The sequence below is a fragment of the Dryobates pubescens genome, chromosome Z, assembly GCF_014839835.1.
Source record: "Dryobates pubescens isolate bDryPub1 chromosome Z, bDryPub1.pri, whole genome shotgun sequence".
NCBI classification, from domain to species: Eukaryota; Metazoa; Chordata; class Aves; order Piciformes; family Picidae; genus Dryobates; species Dryobates pubescens.
The window spans coordinates 419,248-431,668 of NC_071657.1; positions in this window are offsets into that span (position 1 = coordinate 419,248).

The following is a 12,421-nucleotide window of genomic DNA, read 5'->3' on the forward strand; positions in this document are numbered from 1 at the left end:
TGAGGTAACAAGCAACAGGATGAGAGGGAATGGCCTCAGGTTGTGCCAGGGGAGGGTTTAGACTGGACATGAGGAACAATTTCTTCACTGAAGTGGTTTGGAAATTGTACTGGTCAAGGCCTGTCCCAGGCTGGCCCCTGGCAGTGGTGGAGTCCCCATCCCTGGAGGGGTTTCCAAGCTGTGTAGCTGTGGTGCTGAGGGCCATGGTCCAGAGGGGACCTGGCAGTGATGGAGTCCCCATCCCTGGAGGGGTTTCCAAGCTGTGTAGCTGTGGTGCTGAGGGACATGGTTGAGAGGGGACCTGGCAGTGGTGGAGTCCCCATCCCTGGAGGGGTTTCCAGGCTGTGTAGCTGTGGTGCTGAGGGCCATGGTTGAGAGGGGACCTGGCAGTGGTGGAGTCCCCATCCCTGGAGGGGTTTCCAGGCTGTGTAGCTGTGGTGCTGAGGGCCATGGTCCAGAGGGGACCTGGCAGTGTTGGAGTCCCCATCCCTGGAGGGGTTTCCAAGCTGTGTAGCTGTGGTGCTGAGGGCCATGGTCCAGAGGGGACCTGGCAGTGATGGAGTCCCCATCCCTGGAGGGGTTTCCAGGCTGTGTAGCTGTGGTGCTGAAGGACATGGTCCAGGGGGGACCTGGCAGTGGTGGAGTCCCCATCCCTGGAGGGGTTTCCAGGCTGTGTAGCTGTGGTGCTGAAGGACATGGTCCAGGGGGGACCTGGCAGTGGTGGAGTCCCCATCCCTGGAGGGGTTTCCAGGCTGTAAAGCTGTGGTGCTGAGGGACATGGTTGAGAGGGGACCTGGCAGTGGTGGAGTCCCCATCCCTAGAGGGGTTTCCAAGCCTGTAGCTGTGGTGCTGAGGGGACAGGGTTCAGTGGTGGACTTGACAGTGCAGAATTAATGATTGACCCTGGTGATCTTAAAAGTCTCTTCCAACCAAAAGGATTCTTGGTTCAAGCACCTCTTTTGCTCCCTTCTTCAGGGTCTGTCATCATGTTTCCAAACCTCTTGTGAGGTTGAGCTGCAAGTTGTGCCCATCTCTTGACATGCCCATTTTTGATAGCTCTCTGGCAGGTGTCCTCTCTGGCTGTCACACAGGAGCCCTCATCTTGCTGTCTAATTAACCCAATTACCTGTGCTAATACCAGCAGGGAGCTGTTCAGCCTGCTGGTGATTTGTCTGGCCTTGTCTTCAGGGTGGCTGCTGTGCCTCCCTGGTGAGGTGTCTCTCAGCTTACCCCTGAGACAGCTGCCTAGGAGCAGAGGAGGGTCTGCTTTCCACAAAGTCCAGTTCTGGAGTCCCTATTGCAAGAAGGCTCTGGAGGGGCTGGAAGGTGTCCAGAGCAGGGCCAGGAGGAGGAGCAGAGGGCTGGAGCTGCTCTGCTGTGAGCACAGACTGAGGGAGTTGGGGTTGTGCAGGCTGCAGAGGAGAAGGCTCCCAGGAGACCTCAGTGTGGCCTTGCAGGATCTGCAGGGGGCTGCAAGAAAGCTGGGGAGGGACTTTTGAGGGTGTCAGGGAGGGATAGGACTGGGGGGGATGGAGCAGAACTAGAAGTGGGGAGATTGAGATTGGCTGTGAGGAAGAAGTTGTTCCCCAGGAGGGTGGTGAGAGCCTGGCACAGGCTGCCCAGGGAGGTGGTGGAAGCCTCCTGCCTGGAGGTGTTTGCAGCCAGGCTGGAGGTGGCTGTGAGCAACCTGCTGTGGTGTGAGGTGTCCCTGCCCATGGCAGTGGGGCTGGGGCTGGCTGAGCCTTGAGGTCCCTTCCAGCCCTGACAGTTCCCTGACTCTCTGACAATTACTACCCCAAGTGTGGGCTCTCTCTCCAGAAGTGCTTTAAAACTGGAGCTGCAAGCAGAACTTTTACAGCCTTCATTCTTGAAGTCAAAATGGTTTTGGGGGGGTTGAGAGGGTGTGATAAATAGCTGCCTGAGAGCATTGATTTGGGGTTTTGTGCAGGTCAGCACCTTCTGCAAGGGCAGGGCAATGACTTTATTCATCTTTCTTGGATCAGCCTGACTGCATTCAACAGCCAGCTGGGGGAAAAAACCAGCATGGTCAGGAGCTGAAATCTCCCAGCCCATGAATTAAACTAGGTGTGAGCTGAGCTAATTGATCTTAGGTGTAAGGTGATAGTAACCAGAATCAGTCTATTGACCCAGGAGGAACTACTTCACAGGGCTTTCATAACCCAGTGATGTGCCAGGAAAAGATGCTCTGGTCTTGGGGTGGTTTTTTGTGCTTAAGGAGGTGTAAGCATTAAAACAGGACAGGATTTTGCTGTCTGAAATGTCCCTGTGCTTCTTGGGGGTCCATCCAGTGGGGCTCTGCAAATGCTTCATTACCTTGGCTGCAGGAGTTCTTGCTTGCCAGGGGAAAGCCCTGAGGCAGCCTGGCCATGCATTAAGGGTTGTGCCAGCTTAACAGGCTCTGCCTTTGCAGCTGTGCCCACACACCACAGTGGGAGGCTGACAGAAGACAAACCCCTCTGCAAATCACCTGCTGTGCCATCCCCTGGGGGTCTGCAAGGACTCCCTAGACCCTGCCCTGACTTCCCAGGTGAGGAGTTTAGCCACTGGTCTGCTAGCAGCGTCCAGGCTGATGTCAATAGCTGTCCTGTGGCCTCCTTACTTGGTGTCAGCATGACAGAAATGAGTGGTCAGAGGGCTAGAGACTGCAGCACAGCAGTGCCTTTGAGCAGATAGCAGCACAGCTGCTGGAAGTAAAGCATGTTGCTGAGAACTGGGGGCTGTCACTCTCCTGCACACAGCCTGGGGAGGCTAATCTGAGGTCTCCACTTTGCCCATGGTTGCTCTGGGGCCAAGCTGAAGGATGGCAGGTTTGGTTGGGGGCTGCTCATCAGCCCAGCCAAGAGATGACTTCAGTGTGAGTTCAGCTTCACCCTGCGTGCTGCCCGCACAGCCCAGGCAGTGCTGCTGCCTTCCAGTGGGATCTGTGCCTCTGAAGAGCTGCAGAAGGTTCTCAGCCTTGATCCTTGTAGTAGGGAAGGAGAACAAGGTGGTATTGTTTTGTAGATACCAGAAGAAACTGGGGTATTGCTGGGCTGATCCCCAGCAGGGTGGGCAGCAGGGGCAGGGAGGGGATTCTGCCCCTCTGCTGGGCTCTGCTCACACCCCCCCTGCAGTGCTGGGGCAGCTCTGGAGTGCTCAGCACAGCCAGGGAGCTGTTGGAGCAGGGCCAGAGGAGGCCACAGCGATGCCGGCAGGGCTGGAAGGGCTCTGCTGGGAGGCTCCAGCCTCAGAGAGTTGGCCTTGGGCAGCCTGGAGGAGAGAAGGCTCCAGGGAGACCTTCTGGTGGCCTTGCAGTGCTTCCAGGGGGCTGGAAGCAAGCTGGGGACAGAGTTTTGTGCAGGGGCTGTTGTGAGAGGCCAAGGGGTGATGGTTTGAAGTGCCAGAGGGAGCCTGAGAGTGGAGAGAAGGCAGAAATGTTTGAGGCTGAGGGTGGTGAGAGCCTGTGCCAGGCTGCCCAGAGAGGTGGGAGCTGCCCCATGCCTGGCAGCATCCCAGGGGAGGCTGTTTGGGGCTGTGAGCAGCCTGCTCTGGCTGGGGCTGTCTCACTGCATTTTTACCTCTGTAAATTCCAGGGGTCTGTTTAGATAAACAACCCCCTCAGGGTGTTTTCCTTTGCCCCAGATCACCTGGGGAGGCAAAGTTGGGCAGAGGGGGTGGCAAGAAGCTTTGAGTCCCTGTGCCTGCCTGAACCCCAGCAGCTGGGTGTTGGATGTGTGTCCCAGCTGTGACAAGGCTGTCTTTTGCTGACACTGGTACTGAGAAGCAGGAGGGAACTTCCTCCCTTCTTCTGGTGTAACTGTTTGGAGGAGACCATTGCAACAAATGGATCCTCACCTGTGACTCAGTCCTGGTCCCATCCCCATCAGGGGAAGCAAGGGGAAGGCTTCATTCCCTGGCTGTGCAGAGGAGGAGTCTGTGGGATGCTCTCTTGCTCTTTTGAGTGGTTCTTGGCTAGATGGCACCAGGTTGTTTTGCACAAGGTTCCTGCTGAGAGGTCTCTTGGCTCTTCCAGCTCCTTTGGGGAGTTTCTCTAGTGGTGCAAATAGCTTGAAACTGGGTTTTGTGATGAGGAGAGGTGAAAGAGTGGAGGCTGTGGTGGCCATCACCGAGGGATGGGTGAGAGCTGAAGGTGCTGTGCCTGTAAACTCTCTCTTCAAGGGGAACAGAAATCACCTGTCTTCCCACCACCTTTGTTAAACAAGCAACTTGTCTGATCATTTAGGGGTGGGGATGCCTGGAAGGGCTCTGCTGGGAGGCTCCAGGCTGAGAGAGTTGGCCTTGGGCAGCCTGCAGAAGAGAAGGCTGCAGGGAGACCTTCTAGTGGCTTTGCAGGGCTTAAAGTAGGTGTTTGAGGGAATTAGTGTTTGAGAGGCAAACCATTCCCCCAGAGCTGCTCTGAAGTTTATTGGGGAGCATAATGTTTGTAGTCTGTGTAAAATGTTTAGTCAAACCACCCCTTTGAGGGAGGGGAGAGAAAACCAGGGAGGGAGGCTGGAGGAGCAGACAAATCATCCCTCAGGGCACAGGTGCTGCCTGTGGGGCTCGCTGTGTGCTTGGCTCCTCATCAGGTGGCCAGCCAGGCAGGCAGACAACCTCTGCCCAAACAAAAGCAGAGGTGAAGGCCTTTGCTCTGTCTGTGTCAGTGTGCACCTGGGGATGAGTGCTGCTTACAATCATAGAATGGTCCAGGCCAGAAGGCAGCTCCAGAGCTCCCCCAGTCCAAACCCCTGCACTCAGCAGGGACATCCTCCACTGGATCAGGGCACCCAGAGCCCTCTCCAGCCTCACCTTCAGCATCTCCAGGGATGGAGTCCCCCAACCCCCTCCCTGGGCAACCTGCTGCAGTGTTCCAGCAGCCTCCTGGGGCAGAACTTGTTCCTCACATCCAATCTCCATCTGCTCTGCTCTCATCCCAAACCACTGCCCCTGGGGCTGTCCCTGCAGCCCTTTGGGGACAGTCTCTCTCCATCCTTTCTGTAGCCCCTTCAGGCACTGGGAGGCTGTTCTGAGGTCTCCTTGGAGCCTTCTCTTCTCCAGGCTGAACACCCCCAGCTCACTCAGCCTGTCCTTGTAGCAGAGCTGCTCCAACCCCCTGATCATTTTCCTGGGCCTCCTCTGGACCTGCTCCATCAGCTCCAGGTCCTTCCTGTGCTGAGGGCTCCAGATCTGGACACAGTACTCCAGGTGAGGTCTCAGCAGAGTAAAGTGGCAGAATCACCTCCCTGGGTCTGCTGGCAGCACATCTTTTGATGCAGCCCAGACTGTGATTTACCTCCTGAGCTGCAAGCTCTCACTGCCTGCTCCTGTCCAGGAATGCTCATACTCCACAACTCCCTGAGAGGAGCTTGGAGCAAGCTGGGGTTGGTCTCTTCTCCCAGTAAGAAGTGAACAGGATGAGGGGAAACAGCCTCCAGCTGCACCAGGGGAGGTTTAGGTTGGACATTAGAAGAAACTCCTTCACTGGAAGGGTTCTCAGACACTGGAGCAGGCTGCCCAGGGGAGGTGGTTGAATCCCTGTCCCTGGAAGGGTTTCCCAGGGGCAGAGATGTGGTGCTGAGGGCCATGGTTTAGCCCAGGCCTTGGCAGAGTTAGAGAAGGGTTGGATTGGGTGGTCTGGAAGGGCTTTTACAACCAAAGCCATTGCATGGTTCTGCTGCTGTGGAGCAACTTGTGCTGGAAGGACTTCCAGCATCATCCCCAAGCTACAGCGACTGTGAAAGGTGTGACTGAACAGAACTTTGAGTCTTAAACTCCCCTCTTCAGGCTCTCTGTACTTCCAGGTCAGTGATCTGATGCTTTATTGCACAAGTGAGGGACACTGTGGTTCCTTTGGTTTGTTGGGGGGTGGTTTGTTGTTGTTTGGTGGGGTTCCCCCCTCCCCCTTTTGTCTGTCTGTGTTTGAGCTCAGGAGGTTGAGAAACTTCTTGATTCATCCTGTGGCCACATGACTTCACAGCTGGCCAACCTTGTGTCCTGGTGGGGAGAGGGGATGGGATCAGCTGTGTGCTTCCTATCATCACCCTGCTGGTGACTCATGGAGGGGGGGTGGGAATCCAGGGCAGCTGAGGCAAAGCAAATACAGAGCTCACCCTGCTTGGGGGGAGCACGATGGGCTGCTGGCCTTGTGGGGTTGGAGCTGACTGTCTGTGGTGGGGTTTCCCAGTGCTCCTAGCAGACAAAACCCGCTGGGAATTGGCTGACTCATCCAGCAATGTTGGGTTTCAGATGTGGGGAGGTGTTTTTTCTTTCCCCTCTGTGAAGTGAGGGCTGAAGAAGGTCTGAGAGCTGACCTCGATGGTCTGTGGAGTCAGCTTCTCTTTGAAGCCAGCTTTCTGTTGGGCAACACTCTGCTGCTGTCTCTGCAGAGGGGGTGAGGCAGCCTTTGGCCTCTGCTTTCTAGGTTTGTGACTCTGCCCAGCCCCAGGAAGAAAGGCAAGAAGCTCTTTCCTCACATGAGTGGCTTGCAAATGTGGCTCTGGTTGGAGTGACCTCTGGGAGTTCACAGCCAGAATGGGGCAGAAAGCTGAAGCTGCAGACTTCTGCCTTGACCTGAGCTTCTAAAACATGTTGTTTAAAACAAACCACAGGAGTTGGTAAGGCAGTTGTGGGACAAATTAGGGCAGGGAAGCTGGTGGAGGATCTGCAGAACAGGTCTGGTGAGGAGCATCTGAGGGAACTGGGGTGGTTTAGTCTGGAGAACAGCAGCCTGAGGGGAGACCTTTTCACTCTTCAGTTCCCCAAAAGAAGGCTGGAGCCAGGCAGGGGTTGGTCTCTTCTCCCAGCAGCAAGAGGAACTGACCTGAAGTTGCACCAGGGGGAGGTCTAGGTTGGACATTAGAAGAAAATTCTTGACTGAAAGGGCTCTCAAGCACTGGCCCAGGCTGCCCAGGGGGGTGGTGGAATCCCCACACCTGGAGGGGTTTCCAAGAGGCAGAGATGTGGTGCTGAGGGACATGGCTTAGCAGCAGCCTTGGTACAGTTAGATTAATAGTAGGACTCAATGACCTTAAAGGCCTTTTCCAACCTAAATGGTTCTCTGATTCTGTCTGGATGCTTCTAGTGTTCCTTTCTGAATGCTGCCTCTGTGATTGCTAGGAAACAGGGAGTTTCAGGTGGATGGAGTGGGTCAAATTAAGGCAGTTTGGCTAAAGTGGAGAGCTGATACACATCAGGAGGCTGACTTTGATTTTAGGTGTTCCAGTGAAGAGAATGTGACCAGTGTGAGAACTTCAGCAGCACTGTTCTAGGGATCCCTGTTGGTTTTAAGGTTGGAGATGAGGAAGAATTCCTTTGCTGCCAGAGTGGCCAGGGGCTGGCACAGGGAGGTGGTGGAGTCCCCATCCCTGGGGGTGTGCCAGAAACCTGTGGCCATGGCCCCTGGGGACAGGGTTTGCTGGCCATGGTGGCTCTAGGTTGAAGTTTGGATTCTGTGATCTTAGAGGTGCTTTCCAAGCCAAACAGTTGTGTGAGTCTATGAAATGGAGATAATGAGGGTGAGTTGGAGAAGAGTTGATGCACACAGGAGGCTGGCTTTGGTTTTAGGTGCTCCAGTAAAGAAGGTGTGGGGGGTATGTGTGTGTGTGAACCTCAGCAGCACCATTTCAGGGATCCTCCTTGGTCTAAGCCCAGCATCTTCTCTCAGTAAGGGATGGGGAGCTGAGCAGGTGAGGAGATTGGCTTGCAGGGAGAAGTGGAAACAAAGAGCTGGGGGAATCAAGGCCTCTCAGCTCTGCATCCCCCTCCTCTGTGCAGACCTGCCCCTGCCTCCCTCCTTCCCTTGCCAGCATCCCTCCTGTGTGGGTTCTGGTGGAGGTAGGGCCTTAGAAAGCATTCCTGATGAGCTGCTGAAGATGATGAACTTCCCCTCCAGCTGTCCTGGAAACAAAGAGCTGTTCTTGTGCTCAGCCTTTGTCCTTTCTGGGTGCAGGAGCCCTGCAAGGAGCAGCTCTTCCTTCCCTCTCTGCCTATCTTGCTTTTTTTACTTGTTATTAGAACAAAACTCATCCTTGAGTGGCTTTGTAGCTGTCAAACTCTTACCACTAGTGGCACCCTGGGGTGCAAAGGGCTGACCAAACACCGTTTCAAGAGACTATTTCATCTGCCCAGATAGTGATGAGCTGCTTAATGAGGAAAAGCAGGAGCAAATTTCACTCTGCAAGTGAAATGGTGCTTAAAAGGCTTCATCTGCAAGTGCTGCTTGTAGTGGCTTCAAGGTGAGGCTTGAGCCAAGTGCCACTCATTGCAGTTGTGCTTCTGAATTTGGGTTAATGTAGGTGAGATTTAGTGAAGGCTGAATCCAGGAGGCCTTTCAGACACTCACAGAATGGTAGTGGTTGGAAGGGGACCTCTGGAGGTAGAGTCCAAACCTCCCCTTGCCAAGGCAGGTTCACCTAGAGAAAGTCACACAGGAGCATGTCCAGGCAGGTTTGGAATCTCTCCAGAGGAAGAGGCTCCACCACCTCTCTGGGCAGCCTGCTCCAGGGCTCCAGCACCCTTCAGTTAAAGAACTTCCTCCCCATGTTCAGGTGGAGCCTCTCATGTCCCAGTTTGTGCCCCTTGCCCTGTCTCTGGGCACCACTGCACAAAGCCTGGTCCCATCCTCCTGACACCCACCCTTGAAGTATTGATCAGCATTGATGGGATCCCCCTCAGGCTGCTCTTCTCCAGACCCAAAAGCCCCAGTTCTCTCAGCCTTTCCTCATCAGAGCTGTTGCACTCTCCTCAGCATCTTTGTAGCCCTTTGCTGTGGCCTCTACAGCAGTTCCCTGGGGGGCCCAGAACTGGAGACAGGACTCCAGATGTGGCCTCACCAAGTCACAGCAGATGGGGAGGAGAACCTCCCTTGACCTGCTGGCTGCACTCTTCCTGATGCACCCCAGGATGCCATTGGCCTTTTGGCCATGAGGGCACACTGCTGGCTCATGGTGAACTTGTTGTCCACCAGCACTCCCAGGTCCTCTTCCCCTCTTTGCATGTCACAGGCCTGCTGGTGTCTCTGCATTCCTGCTTTTCTGGTCCTGTGGTAGGTAAAAGGTGCTTCTGGATTCCAGAATGCCTTAAGCATCTTAGGAAGGAGCTTCCTGCCACTGTCATAGAATCATAGAACTGTTGCAGTTGGAAAAGCCCTTTCAGAGCACCCAGTCCAACCACTGCCTCTCTCTAGTGATGCTGGTGCTAAACCATGTCCCCCAGCACCACATTTTGCCTCTTGGAAACCTCTCCACGGTGGGGATTCAACCACCTCCCTGAGCAGCCTCTCCCAATGTTTGAGAACCCTTTCAGTGAAGAGCTGTCTTATGTCCATCTTAAACCTCTCCTGGTGGAACTTGAGGCCATTTCCTCTTGTGCTGCCAGTTGCTAGCAGGGAGAAGAGCCCAACCCCCACTTCACTGCAGATTCCTTTCAGGGAGCTGGAGAGAGCCAGAAGGTCTCCCCTCAGCCTCCTCTTCTCCAGCCTCAACACCCCCAGCTCCCTCAGCTGCTCCTCTCCAGACCCTTCCCCAGCTTGGTTGCCCTTCCCTGGTCCTGCTCCAGCTCCTCAATGTCCTTCTTGCAGTGAGGAGCCCAGAGCTGAACCCAGCACTCAAGCTGTGGCCTCAGCAGTGCCCAGTCCAGGGGCACCATCCCTGCCCTGCTCCTGCTGCCCACACCATTGCTGGCCCAGGCCAGGCTGCTGGTGGCCTTCTTGCCCACCTGGGCACCCCCTGGGCTCATCATCTGCTGCTGGCACCCAGCACCCCCAGGGCCTTTCCTGCTGGGCAGTTTCCATCCACCCTGCCCCAAGCCTGGAGCATTGCAAGGTGGGGGTTGTGGCCCAAGACACAGCACTTGGCCTGGTTGAATCTCATAAGGTTGGCCTCAAATGGTGAGGCCATGAACTTTGTGCTTCTCTTCCAGACTGTCTTGACTTGGTTAAGGAGGTAAATCTCCCCCAGGCACCTGACCTGCTCTATTTGCATGCAACAAGCTGCTTGAGCTGCTGCTTGACAGCTGAAGGAGCAGCTCCTTCATCCCACAGGGAGGAGCAAGGTTTAAATAGTGCTTGTCAATAACAGGAAGCAAATGGGGAAGCTCTCAGCAGATCAATACCTTTATCTGTGAGCCTGCACAGACCCTTCTCTCAACTGTAAATGTTTAATTTGCTCTGGGGTCATGCCTGTCAGCCAAAGGCTGCTGTGTCAGCACTGCTTGGGGGGGGGTGTGAGGCCTTGCTCCTTTCCTGGGAGATCACCAGAGGGTAGCAAAGAGAGGGAAAATCAAAGCCCAGAAATCATCCTGGAGTAACCATGGGCATGTTTGTTGGAGAGAAAAGACTTTGTTTGCCATCTGGGAGCAGCAAGAGCAGTGTGGCCAGCAGGGCTAGGGGGGGAGGCTCTACTCTCCCTCCACTCTGCCCTGCTGAGGACACACCTGGTGTCTTGGACGGGCTGAGAGCTGGGCAGGGAGGAACCCAGTGAGGTGCAGCAAGGGTAAGTGCAGAGTCCTGCACTTGGGCAGGAAGAATAAACTGCAGCAGGACAGGGTGGGAGGGGATCTGCTGGGGAGCAGGACCTGGGAGTGCTGGGGGGCAGCAAGGTCTGCATGGGACAGCAATGTGCCCTGGGGGCCAGGAAGGCCAAGGGGGTCCTGGGGAACATTCAGAAGAGTGTGGCCAGAGATCAAGAGAGGTTCTCCTCCCCCTCTACTCTGCCCTGGGGAGACCTCACCTGCAATATTGCATCCAGCTCTGGGCTCCCCAGCTCAGGAGGGACAGGTATCTGCTGCAGAGAGTCCAAGGCAGGGCTGCAAGGATGCTGAAGGCACTGGAGACTGCCTGGGGAGGAGAGGCTGAGAGCCCTGGGGCTGTTCAGGCTGCAGAGGAGAAGGCTCAGAGGGATCTGATCAATGTCTCTCAAGAGCTGAGGGCTGGGGGGCAGGAGGCAGGGGCCAGGGCCAGGCTCTGCTCAGCTGCACCCTGGGCTAGGCCAAGGGGCAAGGGATGCAAAGTGCAGCACAGGAGGCTCCAGCTGAAGCTGAGGAGGAACTTCTGCCCTGGGAGGCTGCCAGAGGCCTGGAGCAGGCTGCCCAGAGAGGTTGTGGAGTCTCCTGCTCTGGAGCCTTCCCAGCCCTGTCTGGATGTGTTCTGTGTGCCCTGTGCTGGGTTCTGTGCTGCTGCTCTGGCAGGGGGCTTGGGCTGGGTGACCTCTGGAGGTCCCTCCCAACCCCTAACCTCCTGTGAGCCTGGAATACTGTGTCCAGTTTGGGGCTCCCCAGTTCAAGAGAGATAGAGACCTGTTGGAGTGGGTCCAGTGGAGGCTACAAAGATGATTGGGGAACTGGAACATCCCTCCTGTGAAGGAAAACTGAGAGCCCAGGGGCTGTTTAGTCTGGAGAGAAGGCTGAGAGGGATCTGATAAATGTCTATCAATAGCTGAGGGCTGGGGCCCAGAATGAAGGTGCCAGGCTCTGCTTGGTGGTACCCAGGGATAGGACCAGGAACAACAGGTACAAGCTGGCCACTTTAGGCTGAGCCTAAGTCAGACTTGCCCCAGTTTGGCCACTTTAGGCCGAGCCTAAGTCAAGTTTTACCCCAATTTGGCCATTTTAGGCCCAGATTAAGTCACATTTTGCCCCAATTTGGCCACTTTAGGGTGAGCTTAAGTCAAGTTTTGCCCCAATTTGGCCATTTTAGGCCCAGATTAAGCCAGACTTGCCCCAGTTTGGCCATTTTAGGCCCAGATTAAGCCAGAACTGCCCCAGTTTGGCCATTTTAGGCCCAGATTAAGCCAGATTTGCCCCAGTTTGGCCATTTTAGGCCCAGATTAAGCCCAGTTTTGCCCTAATCTGGGCCTAGAATGGCCCGATTAGGTCAGACTTGCCCCAATTTGGCCATTTTAGGCCCAGATTAAGCCAGACTTGCCCCAGTTTGGCCATTTTAGGCCCAGACTAAGCCAGACTTGCCCCAGTTTGGCCATTTTAGGCCCAGATTAAGCCAGACTTGCCCCAATTTGGCCATTTTAGGCCCAGATTAGGTCAGACTTGCCCCAATTTGGCCATTTTAGGCCCAGATTAAGTCAAGTCTCCTCACCATGAGGAGACACTTCTGTGTGGTGAGGGTGGTGGAGGCCTGGAGCAGGCTGCCCAGAGAGGTGGTGGAGTCTCCTCCTCTGGAGGCTTTCATGACCTATATGGACATAGAATAGAATAAACCAGGTTGGAAGAGACCTTCGAGATGGGTTAGGAACTGGCTGGAGGGCCGAGCCCAGAGAGTGGTGGTGAATGGTGCCACATCCAGCTGGCAGCCAGGCACCAGTGGTGTGCCCCAGGGATCAGTGCTGGGCCCCATCCTCTTTAACATCTTTATTGATGATCTGGACGAGGACATCGAGTCCATCATCAGTAAATTTGCTGACGACACCAA